An 8,894-nucleotide genomic window follows, 5' to 3' on the forward strand; every position below is an offset into this window, starting at 1 on the left:
GAAGTCAGAGACCAGATCTGCTTTATTTATCTGACACTGAATAAATAGGTGTATAAATTTATGCTGAATGAATAGTATTAGAACAGTAAGAAATTTAACATTTTGACATGAGATTGAGACTGAAATGAAAGCCATGATATGAATAAACAAGTAGGTATTATTGGAAGTTTATATAAATATGAGTTTCTCATTTGCAGAGAAGAGATTATGTGAGACGAAATAATACCATCTCTCACTTGCTTTGAAATGTTCCTTTCTCCAGGCTAAAAAGAAAAAAAAAATCATATAGGAAAATATGCCAAGAATGTGTCCTCTGAACTAGTGGGATGCTTATTTCCTTAGCCTCTGTATTTTTCTGGACTCCCAGCTTGAAAATAAAATCTCCAGAAGATGGCACCTATCTGAAAAATGCCCTAGAAATGTCTCATGAAGTCCTGGGGCACCTGAAACCCCAAAACAACATCTGTTACTCACCAGCATATAACTCAGTATTTTTCCAGTCTGAAATAAAACAAAGGAATTAGATTCTCCCATTTACATGACCTTCACTTCAGACTATGAAATTGCTGTAACCACTTGAAATCTGAAGGTTTATCATAGTGCTATATTTCTGTGTTCATCATCTCAATGACAATTCTGAGATATTTGTCTTCTTTTATATCTCCTGTTCTATTTCTCCCATTTTCCACATTTCGCCAACCCATCTGTGATAAGACACGAGGATCTGGTTCTTTTAGGAGAAGGAGAGAATAGGCTTGAATTGTGAGAGTGTAATGTAAATCCTAAAATTTCACTTGCTGCCTTGACATCTTTGAACCTCACAGGGCTCCAAGTACCTAATTGTGAATTCCCTTGTTCTCACTGGATATGCCCTCCACTCAGCTAATTTCCTTATTGCCCAACCAGGTCAACTCCACCTGGTCCTCAACTTATACAATAATGGGCTTCACCTTCTTGTCACCTGGAAAAATTATTCAAACAAGCCAATCACATACTTGTACAAAAAAACAGAAGACCCTCATCTTTTTATTACTAAAACCTGCTTCCCACAGCCCCTGTTGGTTCACTCTGCTCCTAAGTACAACGCCCATGTGATCCTACATGGCTTATGATGCCCTCCCCCAGGACATATGTGATTAATAAACTGCTGTCAATCTCGTCTGTCCAGTGTTGAGTGTCATATGTCTGATCATCTATTCTATTTAGGATAGGGTACCTCCTTTCACCAACAAGATCAACAGGAGGCAGTCAGAACAGAGGGGAAGACTGCCAACAGATAGTTAGCCCAAATATAACATCAATATAACTCACCTTGATAATATAATTCCTTCCTTCTGGCTGAAAAGGAATAACAGCCTGTGAAATGCCAAGTGTATAGCATAAAGTAAAGACTTTGTTTACTCTATTGATCAAAGAAATGGAGAACTTACCAAGCTCTTTCTCAAGTGATTCTAAAAAGAAAATAAAACAGATTTTATAGAAAGAAAGTCCAAGGTTTATTTTCTAGACTGTGTTAATAAGCCTAGATCCTGAGTGCTACTTCCATACACCTATGACCATTTTTTTCTCAACTCCATGTCTATACCAGTGAGTTTTCTCTTTCCACTGGACTCTACTATAATATTTTTCTCATGGAGATCATGGGTTCCATGTCTTGTTGAAGGTCTTGAGGCTCTAACTCAGTCCTACACATGTCTCTCTCAGTGTTCCAACAGATGCCATTCATATACACAGCCATGCTAACAAACCCTTAAATTTATAGATCTCACTAAGTTTTACTTTTGGCTTTACTTTCTTTTTCTTTTTCTTTCTTGGCTTCCTGTGCTTTCTTCTTTTCCTGTTGTTCTTTCCAGGCCAAAAACACAATAGCACCCACAAAAATCTCAAGTATGGGGAAAGTCACAGCAAATGCTAACTTCCAAGGAGAGGTCTTAGGAAAGAAGGGCTCTGGCACAGGGCTCCCAAAACCTGATAAAAAACATACATTATACAAGCCTATTTCATCCCAGATCTCAAATATCCCCTCCTTACTCTTCTCTTGTCCCCAAAATGAACAACACTGACCTGGGGTAGAAATGGTTTGCACTGCTTTTTTCCGAAGAAGGGGTTCTTCATGGAGCAGGACGCCAGGAATTAGAGTAGGACTGAGCCAGCCATAAGATGCAGAAAATATACTAGGAACCTCAGCTACCTCATCTTTTGGGTGGCGGGGGTGGGGGAGGGGTATAAGACAGCTACTAATTTTTACTATCAGACCCTGACCTGCCTGGGAGGGACACACTTATGGAAAACAAAAAACGGTCTGAAAGACAATCCTCAGAATTGTCTGAGAGGGCTTCCAACTCTCTTGGAGAAGGGGGAAAAAAGGTGAAACTGGTTCTAAGCAGATCAAAGTCGAGGAAGCAAGCACTAATAGACCAAATAATCTTATACCTCCTGGAAGAATGTAACCATTAAAGTTCAGAGTTGAAATAAGCAGATGAAAACAATACTTGTGTTGTGAAAGAAAAACAGGAAGGGATGCCCATTTTTTAGCATAGAAGCAGTTGTACTAGGCAAAGGTCAACTAGATGGATATAAGTATGTGTATATAATCAACTAACTGCTTCTAAACATTGGACTTGTCTTTATACTTATCATTCAATGAATTGATATGGGAAAGATACTAAAAAAATATTGTGACTCCCATGAGGTTATTTTTAAGAATGTGAAAATCTTTGACCTCTTATTTGGGAAGATACTAAAATGGGATTACAGTGACAGGAGAGTTTGTAACTCTTTCCTTCAAATTCTAATGAATTTGACTTCCTCCCATTAAAGTTACACATAAAGAAAATGTACAAAATAATCCTATAAGTATTTTAACAGAGAGAATTAAATCAGAAATATTAATTTAAGAGGCTAATATATTCAAAGAAGAAAAACATTACAATTTAAAAACAGCATATTTGTCTTGGCAGAGAATGTAAAGCTTTAGAAATAGAAACATATGATATTGTCAAATAAATGGGCAGTTAAACATTGTAACCATATAGAGAATTTAGAAATTGCCCTCGTATCTATAAGAAGTTTATGGGAAATAATGCATTTGTAAATTGCTGCAGATTTTCTACATTATTTACTAATGTTATAGAGATAACTGAATATACCTTATAAAAATTATTTTAAGAATTCCACAAGCCTTAATGCCCCTCCAATTTCTAATAATTAAAGCTCTAAATACAAAAAAGCAAAACAATAAAAAGAGAAAAAATTACAAATACATGTAATTAACTACATAGAAAAGTCTCACAAACATAATGGTGAGCAGAAAAAAGCTGGACTTAAAAGAGTTTATGAATGTGAAATTAAAAACCAGGCAAAATTAATCTATAAGGTTAGAAATCAAAACAGTTATCACCCTTGAGGAAATGGTGACTGGAAAGGGAAAATAGACTTTACTAATTATGTTCTGTTTTCTGATTTAGGTGCTGGTTTCTCAGGTGTATTTGCTTTGTGAAAATTCACTGAGTGGTACATTTAAAGTTAGAACTAAATTCATTATGTATGTTAACTCTTTTCCCTTTTAGAAAAAAGAATGAAGCTTGCTGCCAGTGTTAATTTAACATCACGCATAGAAATGCTATGTTTTCTAGGATTTGACATTTTTGGTGACTGAGAATTACTATATTTTGTAGTGGAAATACCACTACTGAAAACAAAATGCTATAAATAGAATGATGTCATTTGTTTCCAAAGACTATCAATATACTAGAGTGATGCGAAAATAATAAAAAAAAGTGAAATATTTCATGGCAAACTTTGAGGGGAAGGTTAGGACTCTAATCCACAAAGTATCTCGGGGTAAGTGCTGCAGCTGCAAGCGTTGCCAGCAAGTATTCTCAGGGAAAATGGGAAATGGGTTCAATTAAAATATATTTTACAGACAAAGTATTAGGAGAAAGGAAGGTAAAATAGTTTTGTAGTGTTGTTATACAAGATTATGTCTAAGAAAACCATAAAACTAAGAAGACATAATGTTGACAGTACTGACAACATACTTTTAAACTTCTATAAATGAAAGATACCATAAAAATTATAAGACAAATACAGACTAGGGAAAAGTCAACATTTATGAGTAAAAGAGCAACTATAAACTGATCAAATATTTTTCAAAAAGATGATACCTCTCAAAAAAACCTAGTTAATTTAAGGACATAAACAAAAAATTGAAAGAAGAAATAATACAAACTGGTAAGAAACACATGAAAAAATATACAATTTACTTCTTATGAGGATAATGCAAATTTTTATGATATAATTTTTTACCTATCAGACTAGTAGAAGTGAAAACAAAAGAAAATCTAATATTCAGTGTCATCGACATGGGAAGAAGTGTTTATTCTCATTCATTACTGTTAGGAGTATAAACCAGAACAATTATTAGACTGTCCATATAGTAAAGAAATTTTGTGATTATCTTGCAATTGGAATTGTTACATTAAGGGGTATAAATCTAACCATTTGAGAAATTTACCTAGTGAGAAATGACTTATGTCACTGCATAGAGACTTATGTGCAAATATGTGTATTTTATTATTTTGTAATGATATAAAATTGAAAACAGTCAGTTTTCAAGATGGTAGAGTAGGTAAATGCTGTTCATGCCTCCTCCTATGACCACATTAAAATTGCAATTAAATTATGGAAGAGTCAACTTGGAGAACCATCTGAAGACTAGTCAAACAGAAGTCCTATAACTAAAAATATAAAGAAGAAGTTACATCGAAACTGGTAAGAGGGGTGGAGATGTGAAAAGGGCTCGTCCCATACCCATGTGCGGCAGTTGAGCATCAGGAGAAATATCTCTGCAGTAGAGTTCCCCCAGGAGGAGCAAGAGACCCTAATCTCACACCGGGGTTCTCCAATCCAGAATTCCAGTGCAGTGAAGAGGAGTTCCCACAAAAATCCCACTGTGAAAATACGTGGGGATTCTGGCCATCTGAGTGAGATGGAAGGCAGCCAGAAATGCAGAGGTCCCTTTAAAGGGCCCATGCACAGACTCTCACTCACAAGCACTCACCCTGGGTTCCGGGGGAGGGATAGCAGCTCAGGAGGTGCCAGAGACACACAGGGAAAAACTGAGTTGTGTGGATTTAGTGTAAGAGCTGAGAGACAGCCACTATTGTCCTTTTGTTGAGTCCTCTTCCTGTGTAGCCTCCTCTGTGCTGAGTGCACACAGCCAAATATGGAGCTGCACTGGCCTGGTAAGATGCATTCATTTCACCCCTGTGACTCCCTGAGACCCCCCCGACCACCACCACCACACACAACTGGCAAATTGCTGGTGGCAGTTTTGTTCCTAGGCAACTAGCCTAACCCCATGTTCTCGGTAAGGGGCTTCTTCAGCAGCAATCAACAGACCTTGCCTCACACACCTTGGGAGACACTTTCCATGGCAGGAAACCAGCCCTGGCCCAAGCTGCAGTACTTCTTTTTTTTTAGGTGAGGCAACGCTTGGTTGACCTCACAGATTGCAAGGACCTTGTCAGCTTACAATCCTTTATTTTTTATTTTTTATGCCTACAGCATCTGGTCATCTTAGGTGGTCTCCCATCTAAGTACTAACCAGGCCTGACCCTGCTTAGCTTCTGAGATCAGACAGGATCGGGCTTTTTCAGGGTAGCATGGCCATAGACAAGCTGCAGTATTTCTTGACTAAATATCTAGGGTATGTGGGCCCAAGGTCGACAGTGGCAGGCCTCAGCGTATTCTGAGACATTTGCTAGTGTCCACAGGCTAAGCACTGGCACCAAATCTGCATCTATACTAACCTGGGAAGCACGACTTGCCCCATCCTCGTGCCTCTCTGGAATCCTGCCCCATCTAATTCGAGTACCACCTAAGATTCCATCAGCTGTTGAGTCTTACAGGCAGCCAGCAGACAGCTTCAGACATTGGGGTGTCCTAGGCCTTTTGCTGAGCTGCCCCAGGCCCGGTGGCAGCTGGCCTTGGTTCAATGCATGCACCCAGGTCCAGCACAGACAGTGACCAAGAACAGACAGCTTTGTAGCTCCTACCAGTTAGTCCTGAGTTGGTCATAGGCAGCAGCTGAACTTCACCTGCAAGAAAGCCCCTCTCAAGGGGCTCCGGAATAAACACACCAGGAGCCTGGTGTTAGACCTCTACAGAGAACCATCTAATTAGCCCCACAAGTGGCACAAACAAAGGGTGATCTCAACAGGCACACGAGCCCATTGGGGCAAATCTCACTCCATGGGGTCAGCCCCCAAAACAGCGTCTCATATGTTGTGGGCATGACCAATCTTTGCAGCCAATCAGCCTGAGAGTCAATCCTACCCACTGATGTGCCAACGGCAATCAAGGCTCAACTATAACAGGAGGACACACACAACCAACACAAGGGACACTCCTGCAGCACCTGACACAGGTGATCAGAAGGACTGTGCCACTGAGTCACACAGGGCACCTACTATATAAGGTCACTAGGCTAAAACTGGGAGACATAGCATATCTACTTAATACATAGAAGTGAACACAGAGAGGCAGCCAAAGTGAGGAAACAAAGAAACTTGTCCCAAATGAAAGAACAGGAAAAAAATCCAGTAAAATAACTAAGTGAAATAGGGGCAAGCAGATACATAATGCAAAACACCGGTTATAAGGATGCTCAATGAACTTAGGAGAAGAATAGATGATCTCAATGAGAATTTCAACATAGACAGTAAGCATAAAAAGAACATAGAACCATAAGAAAAAAACAGTCGGAAATCAAGAATACAATAACTGCAAAGAATAATACACTAGAAGGAATCAACAGTAGATTAGATGAAACAAAGGATCAAATAAACGATTTGGGAGACAAGGTAGAAGAAAACATACAATCAGAACAACAAAAAGAAAAGATAATTAAAAAAATAAGGATAGTTTAAGGGACCTCTAGGACAACATCAAGCATAACAGCATTCACATCATAGGGGTGCCAGAAGGAGAAGAGAAAAAGTGAAAGATTGAGAACCTATTTGAGGAAATAATGACTGAAAAATTCCCTAATCTGGTGAAAGAAATACACATACAAGTCCAAGAAGCACAGAGTCCTAAATAAAATGAACCTAAACAGAACCACAACAAGACACAGCATATTTAAAATGCCAAAGGTTATAGACAAAGAGAGAATTCTAAAAGCACCAAGAGAAAGGAAGTTAGCTACTTACAAGGGTACTCCCATAAAAATGTCAGTTGATTTCTCAGTAGGAACTTTGCAGGCCAAAAGGGATAGGCATAAAATATTCAAAATAATGAAAATCAAGGACCTACAACCAAAACTGACCCCTAGCAAGACTATCAATTAAAACTGAAGGAAATATAAAGAACTTCCCAGACAGGAGAAAGCTAAAGGAATTCATCTCCAGAAGCCAATACTACAAGAAATGTTGAAGAGACTTCTTTAAGAAGAGGAAGAAAAGAAAAAAAATAAATATAAATAATAAAATGGCAATAACTACGAACCTATCAATAACCACTTTAAATGTAAATGGGTTAAATGATCCAATCAAAAGACGTAGGGTAGCTGAATAGACAAGAAAACTAGACCCATGCATATGCTGTCTACAAGAGATCCACTTCATATCAAAAGACAGGCACAGGCTAAAAGTAAAGGGGTGGATAAAAATATTTCATGGAAATAGAAATGAAAAAAGCTGGGGTAGTCATACTTACATCAGACAAAATAGACTTTAAATAAAAAGATATAACAAGAGACAAAGAGGGACACTACATAAGAATAAAGGAATCAACCCGACAAGAGGATGTAACTCTAGTAAACATTTATGCACTCAAGATAGGAGCACCTAATTTATAAAGCAAATATTGACCTACATAAAGGGAGAGATCAACAGTAATGTAGTCATAGTAGAGAATTTTAATACCCCATTGACATCGGTGGATAGATCTTACAGAAGAAAATCAACAAGGAAACAATAGGCTGAAATGACACACTAGACCAGATGGATTTAATTATGTTTTTAGAGTGTTTCACCCCAAAGCAGCAGAATATGCATCTTTTCAAGTGCACATGGAACATTTTCCAAGGTAGAGCACATATTAGGTCACAAAAAAAGTCTCAGTAAATGTAAGAAGACTGAAATCATATCAAGTGTCTTCTCCAACCACAATGGCATGAAATAGAAATCAATTACAAGAAAAAAAAACATACAAATACATGAAGGCTAAATAACATGTTACTAAACCTTCTTATACACAATAATAAACTCAAAATGAATTAATGACTTAAATGTAAAAACTGAAACCATAGAACTAGAAGAAAATATAGGCAGTAAACTCTCTGACATTACTTTTAGTAATATTGTTTCTGATGTGTCATCTCGGGCAAGAGAAATAAAAGAAAAAATAAGCAAACAGGAATACGCCAAACTAAAAAGTTTTTGCAGAGCAAAGGAAACCATTAACAAAATTAAAAGACAACCTACTGAATGGAAGAAGATATTTACCAATGATACATGTGATAAGAGGTTAATATCCAAAAATATAAGGAACACATACAACTTAATACCAAAGAAAAAAACAGTTTGATTAAAAAATGAGCAGAGGGCCTCGATAGACATTTCTCTAAAGGGAACATACAGATGGCCAATAGATATATGAAAAGAGGCTGAACATCACTAGTCATCAGGGAAATGCAAATTAGAACCACAACGAGATATCCTCTCATACCTATCAAATGGCTGTCATCAAAATGTCAACAAAGACCAAGTGTTGGCAAGGATGTGGAGAAAGGAAACCCTCGTGCACTGTTGGTGGGATTGAAAATTGGTGCAGCTATGGAAACCAGTATGGAAGTTCCTTAAAAAGTTAAAAATAGAGCTACCGAATGA

The 8,894-nt window shown here is 37.6% G+C and overlaps 2 pseudogenes; both read right to left on the reverse strand.

Annotated features, from left to right (window-relative positions):
- LOC102884564 overlaps positions 1-8,894 on the reverse strand; it is an 18,369-nt pseudogene that overhangs the window by 6,062 nt on the left and 3,413 nt on the right.
- On the reverse strand, positions 5,560-5,678 carry LOC112476157 (annotated as a pseudogene).

The sequence above is a fragment of the Pteropus alecto genome, unplaced genomic scaffold (genome assembly GCF_000325575.1).
Source record: "Pteropus alecto unplaced genomic scaffold, ASM32557v1 scaffold202, whole genome shotgun sequence".
NCBI classification, from domain to species: domain Eukaryota; kingdom Metazoa; phylum Chordata; class Mammalia; order Chiroptera; family Pteropodidae; genus Pteropus; species Pteropus alecto.